The sequence below is a fragment of the Lagopus leucura genome, unplaced genomic scaffold (genome assembly GCF_019238085.1).
Source record: "Lagopus leucura isolate 7727_CA_CO unplaced genomic scaffold, USGS_WTPT01 Super-Scaffold_100017, whole genome shotgun sequence".
In the NCBI taxonomy this organism is placed as follows: Eukaryota; Metazoa; Chordata; class Aves; order Galliformes; family Phasianidae; genus Lagopus; species Lagopus leucura.
The window spans coordinates 2913921-2931394 of NW_024962271.1; the positions used below are offsets into that span (position 1 = coordinate 2913921).

At 40.1% G+C, this 17474-nt stretch overlaps 1 long non-coding RNA gene across 3 annotated transcripts in view; it reads left to right on the top strand.

Moving 5' to 3' along the window:
* Positions 1-17474, top strand: part of LOC122183327 — a 77479-nt gene that overhangs the window by 26573 nt on the left and 33432 nt on the right. The window lies entirely within an intron of this gene.

Consider the following 17474-nt stretch of genomic DNA (forward strand, 5'->3'; position numbering starts at 1 on the left):
CCTCTCCTCTCCTCTCCTCTCCTCTCCTCTCCTCTCCTCTCCTCTCCATTGCAGCATCTGATGCACGGACTCAGATGCAAATGATCCAAATCGTTTATTACAAGTTCTCACATCACTTATATACCTTCACAGATTTTATTTTTCTAGCTTTCGCATCCACCCCAACAACTTTCCCATCAACCTTTACATGTCAACAGAGCATTCTACAAAACACTCTTCAACCGTTCACATGGGCGCTTATCCAATCAAAGCCGTGAGATGTTCTTTCTTCTTCTAGAGGTGTCCTTGGTTCTCATGCTGTTTATCTTGCTCTACAGCTTCTGCTCTGAATAGTTTTACTTGTATTCCCACAATCCATCACATCCAAAGTGTCTCTGGGGTCTTGGGTGCCAGAGTTTTGAAGCATATCTCAAATCTGATTTCACACCTAGAAAACTAACATAATGAAGGACCATGTATTTGGACTACAAAGGATGGTAAACTCTAAATAAATATTATAATAACTTGTGTTAAACTCTTCAGAGCTTCGGTTTATGAAGACTGATTGTTTGATGAAATGAAATCTGCCTTCATTTTAGTCTCTTTATCCTCAGCAGTGTGAGATCCAAGTTTATCTGATTCTTAAAGCTGGATGTATAGCACTGCAGTGCCTTCCTCTGAGTAACAGGAAGACAAGCTGGGCAAGTGCTGTGTCTGGTTAGTGTTTCTACAGACTGTGCAGAATGATCACTCATCTAGAAAGAAACACTTTCTGCCCAATGTGAGCATCAGTGGAAATGCTGAGCATGTTCAGCACAGTTCTCTTTTTATCATAGAAAAGTGACATTCTCTATGGACCTGCTCCAGAGTCTGATCGTGTCAGTGAAAGGACTCCTATTGACTTCAGTGCAACTTGGAGTGCCTCCTAAAAATGGGAACAAAGCAGTAGACTTCATAAATCTTCTGATGTGATCCTTAAAGCAAGAATTCAGACCCCATGGGGCAAAGGTTTGTGATTAGAAAGATATTTGGCCTCTCTTTCTTCCTGAACTGAACTATTCAGATCTTACTGGAGTTTTGCTCTTTGAGAAAAATCATATGCCAGTCAGCATGGGGGATAGTTAGTCTGTTAAATGTAAAAAAAAGTAAATGCCTTTTACTTTTTCATTATTGTCTGAGATTTGATTAAGGCAGTCAGTGACCCTTTGCTTAGATCAGAAGAAAAAAAAAGCAAAGAAAAGCAAACGGAGCCATAGGACTAAAATTTGTTACTGAGAAATAGAACAGTTGAAGGTGTGGGAGACAGAAGAATTATCACAGCACTGATGGCACTAAAGTAGCTTGAGAGGCTTTAAACTTTCATAAAGTATGTGCTGGCAGAATTTCATCCTATACCTTTACCATAATGCAGACATTTTTTAATAGACAAGCTTGTTGGCATGAGAGAAGAGGTGCACATCAATGACCAGATTCCCCTATCACAAGCAGTGCTCATCAGTGATTGCTTCTTTCTGCTGTCTTTTGCCTAGACCCTTTCTAGGGAGATTTTTAAAAAGGTAGTCTGAAAATGAGCAGGAGTTGCACCTCTGTGTTCCTTTGTGCCATTGACAGAAAGCTTCTTCCCAGTTGAAGTGACCTTTCCTTCTCTCCCTTTAGAACTGCTGCTTGTCCTCCATAAGTTAGTGTTTTGCCTGACTGTGTTAAACACATGGGGAGGGAGGTCTGCTCACTGTACGACTTCCTCTTACAACTCTCAGCCTTTGACTCACGAGTATGATTTGGTTTTATCACTCCAGAGTGCGCTGTAGATGTTTGGTTTGCAAGGCAAATAACGTGAACCATCACTTTATCATGTGGAACCTCTTTTCCACACTGCTCTATATATGTCAGTCAACCTTTTAACTTGATTAGGAGGTTAATTTGCATGGTACTGTGTATGCTTTTACTGGAATATATATGCTATGAAATGTATGGTGTAAGTTAATCCAAAGCTAAGTAGGCCAATAAAAGCTAGTTCCTTAAGGAGAAAGAAAAAAGAATACAGCTCAATGGAAGAGAAGCTTGGTAAGAGTCCAGAGTCCTGACTCATTGTTAGCCTCAAGAGCGTCCTGACTAGCATCAACGTGTTCTGGAAGCAGTGTGATTCTCCTACCGTATTAACAAAAAATAATAAAATGTAATGGTAAAACAATAGGACATACCAGAAAATTTCCACTGAGACATGGTATCTCAGGAACACGCCTGTGGCAGAACAATTTCCATCCTGCTCACGTAATCGGTGTATATGGCACTTACATGACTTCGTGCCCACCATGGAAAAGTGAGCAGCTCTTTTAGGTGCTTGGGCTGTTCCTTCAACACTGAGTGCTTCAGAAAGCTAGTAAATAGAATATAAATTAGAAGTGTATTTGTGGGAGACACCCAGTCAGGGGGGAGCACTAGGAATGTACAGTATAGCCTTCATGGAAATCTGAAAAATGCCTCCAAGGCTCTCTACCCACATCTCTCCATAATTCTAATCTCAAAAATATATACAATTTGGAAGCAATAGAGTTCTGGAAGCTTGGCTAGTGTGAGCTCACAGTTATCTTTTACTTGATCCTGTGAAATAAATTATATGCAGCAAATCCCCACTGCAGATAAATTCTTCTCCATCTGTTTTCCTATAAGAAAAAAAAAAAAATGTAAAATTACTTTCATGCAACAATTGCACAAGCAAGTTGTAAGCTTAAAGACAAAGGAGAAGAAAGTTAGAACGTTTCCTGGTTTGATGCCAAAGATTTTTAAGATAAAAATTCTCTGAAAGTAACTGCAATAAACGAATGACTGTTGAGCTTGAACAGTCCTCAAGTTAAATTAGTTCAATTTTGTTTAAATATTTATTAGAAGCAAAAGAAAACATAAATGTGGGATAAAAAAATCTTTATATTTTGTCATCTTTTTCCCACAATGTCTCCTAGTCTGAAATGAGGTCACTGGATTTTAGTAAGTAGTCCAAGTACAATGCAAAATATATTTCAAGGCAGAGCTAAACTTTACATCTCGAAAGCAAAAGGGTTAACAGAAATATAAAATTATGTGAGAGAGAAAGCACTCAATGCCTAGGGAAGTATAGTTTTACCTGTCAGGAACAAGAAAGTTGGTCTGCATCCATTGCAGAGACATAAACTAATCTCAGCAAGGGCTGCCTGTGAATGAACAGCTAAAGCCTGATCAAATAGAAGGTAAACTTAGCAGAAAAAATCCCAAATCACAGTTTCGTTTTCTTTTTCAGGGATTCTTTTCTAGTTTTAAAAATGAAATAGGTCCAGTCTTGTAATTATGAGAATCAATAACGTTTATAGCAAAACTGACAGAAGGTGTTTATGGAGATATAATTATAGTTTGCAGGTCACTTAACAACCTTGCATGGGCAGTCCATAAGGAGAATATGACCAACTGCTGTGGATAGTCACCCGAGTAAACAAGGAAAGTGTAGAAGTGTGGCTTGTGAAAAATAAGCATTCTTATGGGGAAATGGAGAATGACAATAAGAATTACAGTGATCCAATGTTTCAGGTGTAACTGGGAAAAGAAGCATTTCAGATCCTTTCCTAAATATCTGGGAAATCTGAAAGGGGTTTAAAAAACAAATGAAGTGTTTGATGCTTATTTCAGCCCCTTTTGAATCACAGCACGTTCATTTAGGAGTTTGTAGGCAGTGAATATTTCTAGTTCCATATTCGTTGTCTAGCAGAAGCGCTCTAACTCCACTCAAAATCCAAAATCCCAAAATGCATAAAGGAAAATAATCCAAATGTCAAATGTAACCATGAGCAATTAGTCAATCCATCAGAGCAAAAGCAATCAAGCCACATCCTTCTCTTTCCTTTCTGGAGACACATACATCTAATAATAACCTCACAAGAGCACTTTAACGAAGGGAGGAGAAGCTGAGAGTTTTGACCCCATTCTAGAAAACAAATCATCTCCAGGAATTTTGATGCAAGCGCATCAGCCAGCGACATCCCAAAGTAAAAGTTTAAGTGACGAATCTGAGTTACACCCAGAGATCAGCGGGAGCACACTGCACCACTTGCAGCATGTGAGAACACCTCCAAAGGCTCTAACAGCCCCGCTGCAACTCGCTAGGTGTTCCTGCTGCCCTTACATCTTCTGAATGGTTTCGCATTCAAGGCAGTGTTGGAAAAGCCATGAAAGAATCGGATGAGGTTTTCTTCTAATAATACAGGCAAGACCATCTCAGGCTGTTGGCAGTACATGGCATGAGGGTCTTCACTTTACTTCCCAATAGGACCACCCCCAGCAGTAGGGAATAGTCCTGGCATTTAATTTAATTTGACTGCAGCCCGAGCTAAAGTGCAAGATTATGTTTCTGCAGGAAATATTTAGGTGACAGCTTTAGGGAAAACACTTGGCTTTCTGTTGACTACCTTCTCCTAAGAGCACTGCCATAAAGATCTTGTGTTAAGGCCACAGAATGTGTAGCTGGGTGCAGACTGGGGACCTCACCATTTAGAGGTGAATATTCCCAACAAGCTGACATTGTGAAGGACAAGGAGCTTTATGTATTTTATACCTTGTGCCCTTGAAAACCCAACTTTCACATATAAGTATTTTGTTTCTGTGTGCGCTTTCCTGTATGTGAGTGTATTTGTTAGGAACCTACCTGAAATTCTCTTCTGCAAATGTCTTGGCTTGGTTGGTAAGAAAGTTGTTCTGAATGTACTGCAGGGCACTTCTTTTGTTCATTTTCTTTTGTCAGAGGCTGACAGTACACTAGCTGCAGTTTTCATGTGATCATTCTTGAAATTGCTTCGTGTTCAGAGAAATGTGTAGGCGTTCTTTTCTTTAAATAGTAAGTGAAAACAGTATTACAAGAGTAAAAAATTACACCACAAGATTCTGTGCCTTTTCTCCATTTTCATCTTTCATTCATTTAATGAGCTTATTTTTACTCCCTGTCTTTCGGTCCCCACTCTATATTAACAAGTTCTCCCTTGATTTCATTGATTCTCCTTGCCCACGGTGGCCTTTTTTAATAATTTATTCAATATGTTTATTCTTCTGTAAGTACAGATTGCCAAGAGAGGTTGTGGAATTGTCATCATTGGCTCAACAAGACACCCATCTATTAGGGATTATTTGAGGATAAGGAAATCAATCCCTCTGTGATTCAAGGGGAGGAGGGGGTGGATTAAATGACCTGGTAGAGTAGTCCCCTCTAATTCAAATTATTCTGTGCATTTCTTTGTTTTGTTTCATTTTGTTGTTGTTCTAAATTCTTTTTGATCTCAATTTCTTAATTTTTTTAGATAATGTTCTCTTGTGTTCGTGTTCTTTGAAAGTATGAAGAATTTGCATGAACCAATTTTTATTAGTTCCCTTGAGAATGTTAAAAACTTCAATTAGGTCACTGTAAAGTCTCTTTTCCAGAGTGAAATTCCTTAATCTTCCTTAATAACTTAAATCTTTGAAAACTGATGTTGTTCTGCAATGCATTTTCCTCAAAAGTAATTAGACACCAGCTAAGTTGCCACATAATAGTCAGTGCTGTGTTGTGCTCTGAATATAATTGGCCTTTGGATTTTGCAGAGCCCATTAACCCTGATGGGCTGGAAACACAACTGTCAGTGCATCAGTGCAATTTGGGAAATGATAGGAATTTCCAGTTTCCAAGAGGACTGCATTTTCTGTTTGAACAGGAACTTCTCACATTGTAAACTGATACCCTGCCCGTATTTCTTAGTAGCTCTGCTCTATCATAATGTTAGAGCTGTTGTTATAATAACAGGCAAAATCCTCAAGGCAAATCTGAATGAGCAGGCTGAGGGATGATAAAGCTCCATGTCATTCCCTTAGACCACCTTGCTGGCCCCAGAGAGCAGAGCTCAGTGCTTCCCCCCTCTACCCTGAGCCAAACAAACCCAGGGACCTCAGCCCAGAGACCTCAGCCACTCCTCCATTCTTCCCTCCAGACCATTCCCCATGTTCCCAGCCCTCCTTTGGACACTGTCTAATAACTTTGTGTCCTTCTGACATCATGAGGTCCAAAGCTGTGCACGGTACTCCAGATGTCTTCAAAGCTTGCATCCATTTTGTGGACAACAAGATGTGGGTGTTTTGCAATTAATGGTGTGGCATCACACTCAGGTGATAAGGATTTGTCACTTCTTCCCATCTCAGCTGATACTCTTTAAGGTTAAAAGATGGTTTGTGCAGAAGTTGCTTTATTGATCTTTATCCTCATTCCACGATAGATAAGTGTGGGTTTGTTTGAAAAAAAAAAAAAAAAAAGGAGGAGGAGATTGATTGCTTATCTTAACCACTTCTATTTGAAGACCAAATCAAGAGAGTTTGGTAAAGCAACGGAGGTAAGCAGCTTCCTGCAAGCACCCTTTGGGGCTGTACCTTTTTTTAACCTTCTCTGCTTACTCCTTATGTTTTTTGCCACTCCTCAAGTACTGTCTGTGCTGACAGCAGAACTTCTGTACCTCAGTTTTCGCTGGTTATGGTGAGAAGCCTTGCTGTTCTAATCCTGCTTTTTTGTTAAGTAATGTTTATTTAATTATTCTGTAATAATTATGGTGATATTTTCCCTCAGCCCATAGGTGTTATTTTTTGGGCAGGCACTGGCTTGGTGCTGACATTATGGATGTGTGTGATTTTGGCAAGGAAAAAAATCTTTCTCTTCTCCATTTGCTTTATTTCCTGCAAATCTCCTTATGCTTCATGTTGTAATCTGAGGTCACGTTTCTTTATACACATTGGATTTCAACAGCCTGATGATGGCAAAATCAGAATGTCTCTTGATACCCTCATGGGAGCAGCCTTGTCCCTGTGTTCTCTCACAGATACACAAGTGACATCCCTTAGCTTTCTGTCACTTTCAGCCCCTTAAGAAGGAAAAAGGAATTAGGGGAGAGGGTGGAGCCAGAAGTATCTTGACAGCACATTTCTTGCAGTGTAGTAACCTGGGCACTTCCTGCACCAGTAGTTCCCTATCCAAGCAAGGCTGCAGTCACCCTGCTGTGAAACGCATGTTTGTCAAGTATTGGGGATCAAATTCAGAGCCAATGAAAGACACGTCTTCAGGACAGCATCTCCAGACTTTATTTTGTGTCATATCAGGCTTCAAGTATTATATAGCGTTGCCATGCCAAGATATTTTTAGTGTCCTAGAGACTGGAAACAAAAAAAATATTTTGTCTCTTGGCTGGAGGATTTCCCTGTATTTGCACTGGTCTGATTTAACTCCAATTGAATTCAGAGCATCCAGCTTCTAGATTCAACTTAGCCTTGGTACATACATGTTTTCTAATAAATTTATTTACTTCAAAACAGTCACTGATGGTAGTAACCAAATAGATGTTTCCTCACAAAGCCCATTAAGAGATTCTGCAAGATAAAGAGGTCAGATTCGTAGGGAATTTTTTGCCTTATATTTTGCCAGGTTGTTTTTTTTTTTTTTTTTTTTTTTTTAAATGTTTTTGAAGTTTGCATGGCAATCTTTGTTAAAATCAACAGTAATCAAGTTCAAAGAACGAATAGGAGGCTGATGACACTCAAATTTATATTATCTGAAAATGCAAACCACTTAAGAGGCTGTTACAGAGCAGTGTAGTAAAGCCCTTAGCTGGAGTCTTAAGGATCAAGTTTCTGGCACTACTAGTCATGTTATTTATATATATGTGGACACATGTTTCTGTGTATAAATTGCACATGTTCACACACACATGTACCCCAGCTATTATTCAGCCCTAATGATGCCCAAAGTCCGATCACAGAGAACGCCAATTGAAAATAGTACCTGAAAATATTCTGCTTTCCTCATCTGCAGGTGAAGAGAAAGGAGAGGGAAGAGAAAGGATCTTTACTGTAGATGTATCGTGGTTGCTGGATTTTGAGGTTCAGGATTATGATCCTTGCATGGGGTTCTTTTAGCTAAGAAAACTAAGAAACTCCTGAAAATAATAACATTTTTGTATATGTAATACAATCCTCTTTTGGCAGGAATAGGCATCCACCATTTTAGCAAGGGAAGGACAAATGTATTGGTATGTAAATCTGCTTTTTTTTCCAGATAGCAGAAATGCCGTCACTGGGGATTTCCTGCCCCCTCTCTCCTTAACTGGGACTTTATCCATTCCACCGCCTCCACACACAGAGAACAAGATTTCAGACATATCCAGTGACGAGTTATAGCCTACACTGGGTAGCTTTAGTCTAGCAGGAACTGAATGCAGTGGGTTACACGGAGAAAATGGAGTTGTCTCAGATACGCAGTTAGCCCTATTTTTAAGTGTTTCCATTTTGTTTAGAAGGCTGGCTGAAGTCAGCCATGGTTTTATGTGAGCTGTAGTGTGCGTGCTCAGGAGGGCTGCTGTGTACTTCTTCTTTGTACAAACTGCTACTGGAGATTTTTTGGTGCTAGATCTGATACCAAATGGTCATATCTATGCTGTGGAACAACGTGGTAGAGCTTGTTTATAATAATATTTGCAAAAGAAAAGATGGCTTGTTGTCATATCAGAACGTTCCTGATTATGTGTTACATACTGAAGCTATTTAACAGAAAACACTAACAACATATAACACTTTATTCAGCCAGCCAGTATCCTAACTCTTATTTTGCAATATTTACACTTAAATTTTTAGGGGGCATGAGCTGATTTCCCAAGCAAAGTTTGTCGAATGGATGCTTGTGGTGGACAGTCATCTCAGCATGTGTGCTCACACCGATCAGAAGCGTTTTGGTGCCTCCTGGCAAACAATACACATGCTGAACTCCCAGTGACCCAGTTGTCTTTGCTAATCGCTCGCTGATTACGCTAATCAGTGCCTTGTTTAAAGCAATGAAGCCAAAACCACTCTCTGCTATGCTGCACTTGGAAAGTAGGATGCATTTTTTTGTTATTGTCATTTGTGTGCTACTAGAGGTGAATGATAAGATGCTGACTTGTGCCACATGGCTGGTGGCTGTAGGTAGCTCCGGAGTGTTGTCTGGGTGCAGATTTTTATGGTGCTTTGCTCTGCAGCCCTGAGCAGCTTGTAACCAGCTGTGCACTAGCATTAGCATCCTCTCACAGCTGTTTAGGAAGCCAAACTGAAGGCTGGCTAAAGAAAATGTCTCATGGAGCCAGTGTGACAAACAAGCCTCTGCCAATGCCATCAGTGCAGCGGATCGCCGACGAAGTTTGTGGTCTTGGTTCGCCCTTATGGTGGAGTTGAATTCAGCATGGGATTGAAAGGGAAGGGGGGAGAGGGTGAAAGAATCCACACTCATATTTCTGCAAGTAAGCCACTTGGTAGAAGTTTAAAAGAAAGAGCATTGTTTAAATGTGAGTGTATTATTTGTTACCAGATTTCTGTGCAGGCAAGAGATGGGTGTTATAAACCTCCCTGTGATAGTTCTCTAATAAGATGATCCTTTTTGGTATGCTTCAGCAAACAAAATGAGCTCTTAAAAGCTAACCTTATCCTTGTCCTTGGACAGAAGAGCAGAAACAATGGGTTAGCCTTTTTGCCAGCATGTTTATTAAATGGTTAATCAGCTATGCAGAGTTAAATTTCACCCTGGAGGTTTTTAGTATGGATATCCTGGTCGAACTTATCTTACTGTCAAACAAGCACCTAAAGTTCTAAAACCGGAAATAGAGCCATTTTTTGGTGTATTTTACAATGTTCCTTATGGAGAAGGATTCACTCATTGCATGGCTTATCCCAAGAGCCTTACTGAGCCCTACCCTGACATCAGAACCAGTGAGTTAATATAAGCCCACCAGCTTCTTCTTCTGGAAGCTTTGTTTTGCTGTTGATACATTATGATCTAATGGGCATTTTTAAATGAGCACGAAGCGTGCTTTTCATGTTGTGTTGGTCCTTTTTTTTTTTTTTTTTTTTTTTTTAATTTTCCCTTCATTTGTTAATTTGCTAATGGAACCACAAGAATAATCCACATTGAAAAGCAGAATGTTATGTTCTGCGACGCCGCAAGCTAGCTGATCTGTGTCATTCATACATTAATTTTTAACTTCTTTAAGTCTTTGTGGAAAGGCTTCTGATCACAGGTGAAAACGAGTTAAATGTATCACACTATTAAAAATAGTATACCTTCTGATCTTACCAGCAGTTTCTGCTCATTTGAGGTGCAAGACTGGAATTGCAGGGTAAGAAATGAGGCTTATTAGCAGAGCTGTTGTATATGAATGAGGTTATCAGCTTTCATTTTATTCTCCCTCACCAAGAAGCATGAAGAAATGAGGTGTTTTTTATGAATGTGTATGAGAGTAAAAGGTGTTTGTTTGAAATGCAATTAACACTGGGAGAAAACACTGTAGGCTCTCTAATATCTTAAGATCTATAAGCTATGGATTTCTATGGACCACTAGGAGTGAAAAATGGGGCCAGCCCTGAAAATCTGCAGTCTTCTAGGTTAGCTGACACTCTGGTCAGGCTGTCAGCTGTAAACTTCGATATGTTTCTATTCACACATATCATAAACAGAGAGGATAAAATAACAGGGCTGAACTTTGTTTAAGAAACTTGCTGTTAGAAATATGCCAGTACTGTACAATAAAACTCAAAATTTACTGAAATTTATGGGGTTTAAGTTTTCCCCACAAAGTCAAAAGTAGGCTTGTGTTTTCTTTTTCTTTTTCTTTTTTTTTTTTGCCTGACCCTTGTTACCTCTCCAGTGGGAAGGAGCCAGGTCATGAAGGAAGTTGGCTTTTCCTGAAGGCACATCTGAAATTTCGTGCAAGATGTTCCGATTTCACAGCTTTTCTGTCTGCCAAGGAGCAGTCTTTCCATTAATTTTCCCAGAAAAACACAACATGCAAGGTCCATAGCCTTCAAAATGTTGAGACAATTCGGCTCCAAATATTTGCAACATTCAGCACTGATTGCTAATGTAAACATTGCTCGGAGAAGAGATGTCTCCACGTTAGAGTAGAAAGACCAAGATATCCAAGCCCATTGCTTTCCTACTGGCTTTCCACTGGCATCCCAAAGAAATCGCTGCACCTCTATCTCCCCTTTCCTTTCCTTACAGTGGAAGATCAGAGGTTGGTTTTCCTTTTTTTTTTTTTTAATGGTGTCTCGTATCATAGGCCATGTGACACTGCATTTTATACATATTTAGTGCTATTCAAGGAGCATTTGGCAATTATCCTTCCAAATTACTGAACAGCAGACTGGACTGGAAGGGCCACACTCTGAACAGAACCTGCTGTAGAAGAGAAACCTGCCTAGTTGTCTGAGAAGCATGAGGAGAAATGTAACTCTTTCCCTTTTCTCACACTGCTTTTTTTCCCCCCCCTAAACTTTTATCACATTTTGGTTTTGCTCTTTGTCCTTTCCAGAAGACTTAACGTAATATTTGCAAACCACTTTTAATCCTTTCTTATCAGTAGATGAACCTCCTCTGGTGTTGGAAACACTTTTTCTCCCCGGTCCTGGGAATTTATATTATTCGTTTCATCTTAAATCTCTCGCAGTGCTGAGCAGATTGTTTGATAGTGCAGGGTGACACACGTGCTTTTTAAAACAACTGTCGTCTTTATTCTTCTGGCAGCAAATGCCACTGCTGTCAAATAAAGTAAAATTGACTCCCACAGGAAAGCTTAAAGAGTCAGAGATGCCATTGCAAATCCTGGCATAAACTGTTTGGAAACCCTTTTCTTCTTGTTTGGCAGGACATGTGCTCAGTCCCTGAACACACTGCTCAGAAGCTGTTACAAAATATAGAAGACAATAAATACTAAGCAAGTTAAAATTTTATCTGCTTTGAGAGATAGGAGTCTGAATGTCTAAGACACTAGAATTCATTTGACAAGAACAAGAGATCTCAGAGCAGCATTGTAAATGAAAAGCTGTTAGGCAGGCAGTGCCTTCCCCAATGTCATGTTTTTCTTAGAACTAGGGCATACATTACACACAAATTTGAGATTATCTCCAACAATTATCTAAAATTAACCGTGGTTTTCTAATGAAAAACATTAACAAGAGGATCTGATAAGAAGTGTGCCTATTTATAATACTTGCTATGAGGGAAAAAGGTTTGCTCCTCTGAGTGAAACCAAACTGCACCGTGTGTCAGAGTATAAAAGAAGATTGGCTTCCTTTCCTTTGCTTATTAGCAGCAGTGCTGGGAGTTTATCATATCTGGTGGTTAACAAGAAAGAGCCAACTCGAAGAAGTGCTCCCATTTCTGTGTTTCTGTAGTGCTGTATCTGTTCTTACAGTGCTTGTGTGCACTATGCAGTGGAACACAGTGCCACTCTGAGTGCTCTTGGCTGCTTGTCTTAGTGCAAAAGCAAGACCAAAGCAAGTTCACCTCTGGTTGGTGCTGCACCAGAGTGAAACCCATGTGCACAAGTCAGGCCAGCCTGGGGATGCTTTGGCTGCATCCTGCGGGCGTCTGGTGGATATTCTGCAGTCATTCAGTGCAGAGTAATAAGGGAGAAACAAATATTGGCATCACATTGAGTTGGTTTCCTTGAGACGAGATGCCAGATGGGAACCAAGTCACTGTGTGTTAAGAGTCTTCTATGCTATATAGAACACAAATTGCAGGAAGTTTTGTCAGCGGAGAGCATCAGGGGAAAGGCTGCTTCTTCCAAACTGCACCCTGTATTACAGGCCTGGGGCAATTTCCAAAGAATCATGGAATCATTAAGATTGGAAAAGACCACTAAGATTGTCTAGTCCAATCATCAACCCATCACCACCATGCCCATTATCCACGTCCCTCAGTGCTACGTCTCCACATTTCTTTAACACCTCTAGGGACGATGACTTGAGATGTTGTGGTTTGTTTTTTTGGCATTTTGCACAATGTGGGTAGCACGGACCTGGGTTCAGGGACTTGAACACTGTAACAGAGGAGTTACAGTGAGGAACATTTGGAGGCTCTGGTTACTGATCCCCTCTGAAATCTGTCTGTTTCACTTTGTGGAGTTTCTGCATAGAATCATTAAAGCTGGAAAAGACTGTTGAGATAATCCAGTCCCACCACTGACCCATCACATATTATTCACACTTACACACCTAAGTTCTTGTCTAACTTGAGTTTCAAACAACCCAAAACCTGAATGGGACTTAAAAAAAATCATAGCATCTCACTGAAAATTCACACCGATTACATTCATATGCTGGCTAAACAATAATACAAGTCATCCCAGGGTTAACCTGAAAGGTCAGTAGATTTTGACAAACCTTTCAATGAACCCATCACAGCTTCTGATCTGTAGGAGCCACAGAAACCAGGTGGATTTTGTTGTGAACCATCTTCCATAGTTCTACTTATCAGTCATGTGAGCATGGGTAATTATTTTCACCTCATGTTTGCCAGTGCTGATTTACTTTGCATTTGACTGGTCTTAAAATAAGAAAATCTTTAATCTAAACCAAACAACCCTTAATGCAACCAAATGTTTGGATGAAGAAAGGGTAAATGTCCATGTGTTTGGGAAAGCAGCACCAATAAAAATAGCACAGACATCATCTGCTATTGCATTGCCACCAGTGTGGAGTAGCTAAAGGAGTAGGGTGCCTAGCTGCAAAGTTGAAAGGCATTTTGCTCTCTCTTCAGGATACTGATTTTGACTGGTGGAGAGGTTTATAAAACTTATACACAATTTCTACAAAAGGTCTGTAAATCTAACTGCTTTTTTGGGGATTGTTTCACATTTTTACAGAACGACTCCTAACTTTGAGGAGTTTTCACACAAGGAATGTTTTCTCAGCTGCTAAGGCTAATTAGGAGACACGAGGATTGGTTATATTTCCCTCTGAACAGGAGTGAAGTTATTTCATGCAATTTTTTACACAACTTTGCCGTGTGATGGGCTGCATACAGAGTAGTTTATTTATAATGCTTTATCTCACACCTGTTTGGATACTGGCTGTTTTATGGTATTTAAACATACTATTTCTTGCCAATGGCTTTATCTCCACAGTTCCTGATTTTGCTGCAAATGTTTCTTATTAACTCTAAAAGAAACATCAATTGCTCCCTGAGCATTATTAGCAAGGACAAAAATAACATAATTGTTAGTTACTTCCAACATGTTATCACTGCAGACCTATAAAACAGGCATTCTTTCAAAATACTGTAGGGGCTCTTTTACTCTGTTGAAAATAAATAATACATGCTTTAAGCACTTGTTATTTCACTGGAATTTTGTTTTTAGGTGGAAAAAAAGCCCTGATCAAAACATCACCAATTCTCACTGCTGTGCCTTTCTGAGCTGTTTTATTGTGCCACATCTGAACACAACCCTGCAGCTGCCAGAGCCCCAGTGTAGAACATAATGCTGGGCAGAGACCCGCAGTGGGGACACAAGAGATCATTTATACAGAAAACATGCTGTCCCATGGGGATGCTCTCCTCTGCTATGAATCTTTCTCTCTGTAGCCTCAGAGTTGTGGTTCTGGTGGTAGTGATGCTTAACTGCAAGCAGGAAGGATGTAAGGGCTATTCCTCTGCTGTCATGGGGTTCAGCACCATTCAGAGTCCTCAGGATTTTTAAAGAACTTTCATGCCATAAAGTTCCTCCGAGGGGGGAGCAGCTTTGCCTATTCTGCAGAAGCAGAATGAATCAGATGAAGTGATTTGTGAAGTGATGTGAGTTGTGGACACCCCATCCCTGGAGGCATTCGAGGCCAGGATGGGACCTGGACAGCCTGATCTGGTAGGTAGCAGCCAGCACACTGCAGAAGGGTTGGAGCTCGATGATCTTTAAGGTTCCTTCCAACCTAAGGCATTCTATTATTCCATGACTTATTTGAAATCCAGTAGATGGATATCATCACTGGCAAGGAGGCCGTGTGCGCATTTGTCCTTCACGTGGTTTCCAGAACCATGTGCTGAGGACACCAGATTCTGTATTCTGGAGTGTCTGTCCTTTAAGTAGCATATCCTTGTGCTGCCATTCATGGGACAAAGGATTCATTGGATATATGGACTTTCATCAGATCAGCCTGGGCTGGAATTGAACATCCATTGTTATATGGATGGCCAGATGGGTGCAGGACAAGGGGAAAAGAAGGGCTGAATTACGTATCCATGACTGAAAAGGTCCAAATACCTGCCTCAGTGCACTTATTTGCCTAGTGCAAACCTGTATTTCATTACAAGTGTGAGGCAAATAAGCGTTGGTTGCAGATGGGACACAACAGGACTGCCTCGAGAGAGGAGTTAGCTTTCAAAGCAAACTGCTCCAGCCAGGATGCCTCACTTCATTCCTCGCTTCTGAAGCTGGTTCTTTTATCCACAGCCAGAGCACACACCACCCTCCATCCCTCTTCCTTGGGTGGTGTTTTTACTGGAGGCATTGCTGGATCTCAGCTTCATCCTATTGCCTTACTGCTACTGTTTAAAACCTGTCCAACTTGAAGACACGTGTCAATGCTGCCTTTAGAGTCCCAGTGTATCATCCCTTTTTTTTATTTATAATCAAAATAATGCAATTTTATGCAAACTAAATGCTGGTCTACAGAGGCAGCCCCACGTGAGCCCTTCAGAATGAAACTTGAGATCTACTGTGCCTTGCCAAGCCAGGGAGTTGTACTATGAAAAGTAGAATTTCCAAAGGGCAGAATTTCTAACTCGAAATCACCTTCAGTGATCCTCAAGGGTTGGAGTTAAGCTCTGAAACCACAAACTAACTAAAGTTGTTTGTTGGCAGAGCGTTTTTGTCATTTCCTTTATGCTTTGCTGTATCAACATGAAATTCAAAAAGTGCAATTTGCATTTACACTCAGGTGCATTGCACTCCCCTTTGTTAAAACAAACAAACAAACAAGCAAACCAGTTTTTCAAAGCTTGCTCCAAGCTTAATGAGAGGTTTCTTGCACTGAAACATCTGGTTTTAGTCACTGATGGTTGGAGGATACTGACAATTCCCCAGCTTTTAAAATGCAGGGAAAGTGGTGTTAATCCTGGGCCTGGGGAACTACTGCAATTCCAGCCAAAATAGCTCTTGCAACTGTAATCATTCATTGCTATTAGATATTTTATGGTGCATCAGAAAATTGATTCTTTTTTTATAAGATGATTTCTTAAACTAACAGTGAGGCTTTTGTGTTAAGTGAGAAGTAGGCTCAAAACCTGTGCAAATTAAACAGAGAGATGTGTGACTGATGAATCACGTGTGAACCAGCAGTGCCTGATTTCATTAACTTTATTAATTTCTGTAACTCATACTATGCAACAGAGGCTTCATCTTCAAGGAAAAGTTTCAGGAGGCTTGCAGAGGAGAATTTCCAGATTACATTGGTTTGTATCAAACAGGTACTGAGCTACCTGCATAGCACAGCACGGCACGGTGCCTCTGCTCACAACTTCTGGATAAAAGCATGCGAATGTGCTGCTGTTTATAGGACTAGGCCTTTAAATCACATTTCAGTCATGAATGATTTCCAAGTGCTTTCTGACATTATATCATATTGCTCAGCAATTTAAGCCTTCCTGACAGGAGACCATGTATGCAAGTAGCAAGTTAAATCGGCCACAGGCATGGGCCAGAGGTACAGAACCATCATCTCTCTATGGTTCAAGTTAAAATCTGTTTTTGCACACTTTCATGATATTTTAATGTATTTTTCTTTCTTGAATTTTGTTAGCATTAGGGAACAGTGAGCTAAGCTAGATTTTGAAATCTTAACTTCCCTTTTTTTTTTTTTTTTTGGTTCTAAGTCACTTCCAAGGCTGGAGCAGCACATATGTTCTGCTTCCATGTGTGTATTTTATACGTGTAATCTTGTGAGAACACTGATTCTTAGGAGGTTTTGGCCAAGAGGGTCTGAAATTCCTTAAGATTTCATAGCTCTTGTCTTAATTAAGTCTCTCATCTGAACCTCAAAACCCAGACTAACCCTAAATTGAATCCATCTCCAGGCTCAAACATCTTTCTCGCCACTCCCTATTTTATTTTTGACTGTTTTGCTCTTTTTATCTGGACAGCCTTGCTCAGTTCTCAGGTGCACAGAAGTTGTTCACCTCTGGTTTACAAGTGTAACTCAATACAGCAAACAATACATATGCGCTCTGGGAAAGAATTTTCAGTCTGAGAGAGTTTGTATATTCTTTACCATCACCCTGAAGTCATTAATCCTGCCTTAGTATTTTCATCATTCTGCACAGTTGCTGAAATTATTTATCTATAGGCAGAACTATAGCCCTTGTTTTACTATTTTAATGCTTAAAAATCCTTAACAAATGTCAAAGCAGAAACAAATTATGCTGTATGTATTTCACTGCTCATAATTAAATTGCTTTTTATTACACTAACAAAATACTAGGAAAAAAAAAAACCAAGCAGCCATCACAGATGCTCACCAATCACATATTTCCATCAGTGTGCTGCAGAAAGCCCAGGCAGTTAACACAAACCTGGCTGTAATTATTTACTGGGTGGTTTGCAGCACATCCGTGCCCACTGTGTTTGTAAATTGGCCAATGTTTTGACTCGCATTGGAAAAACATGTGA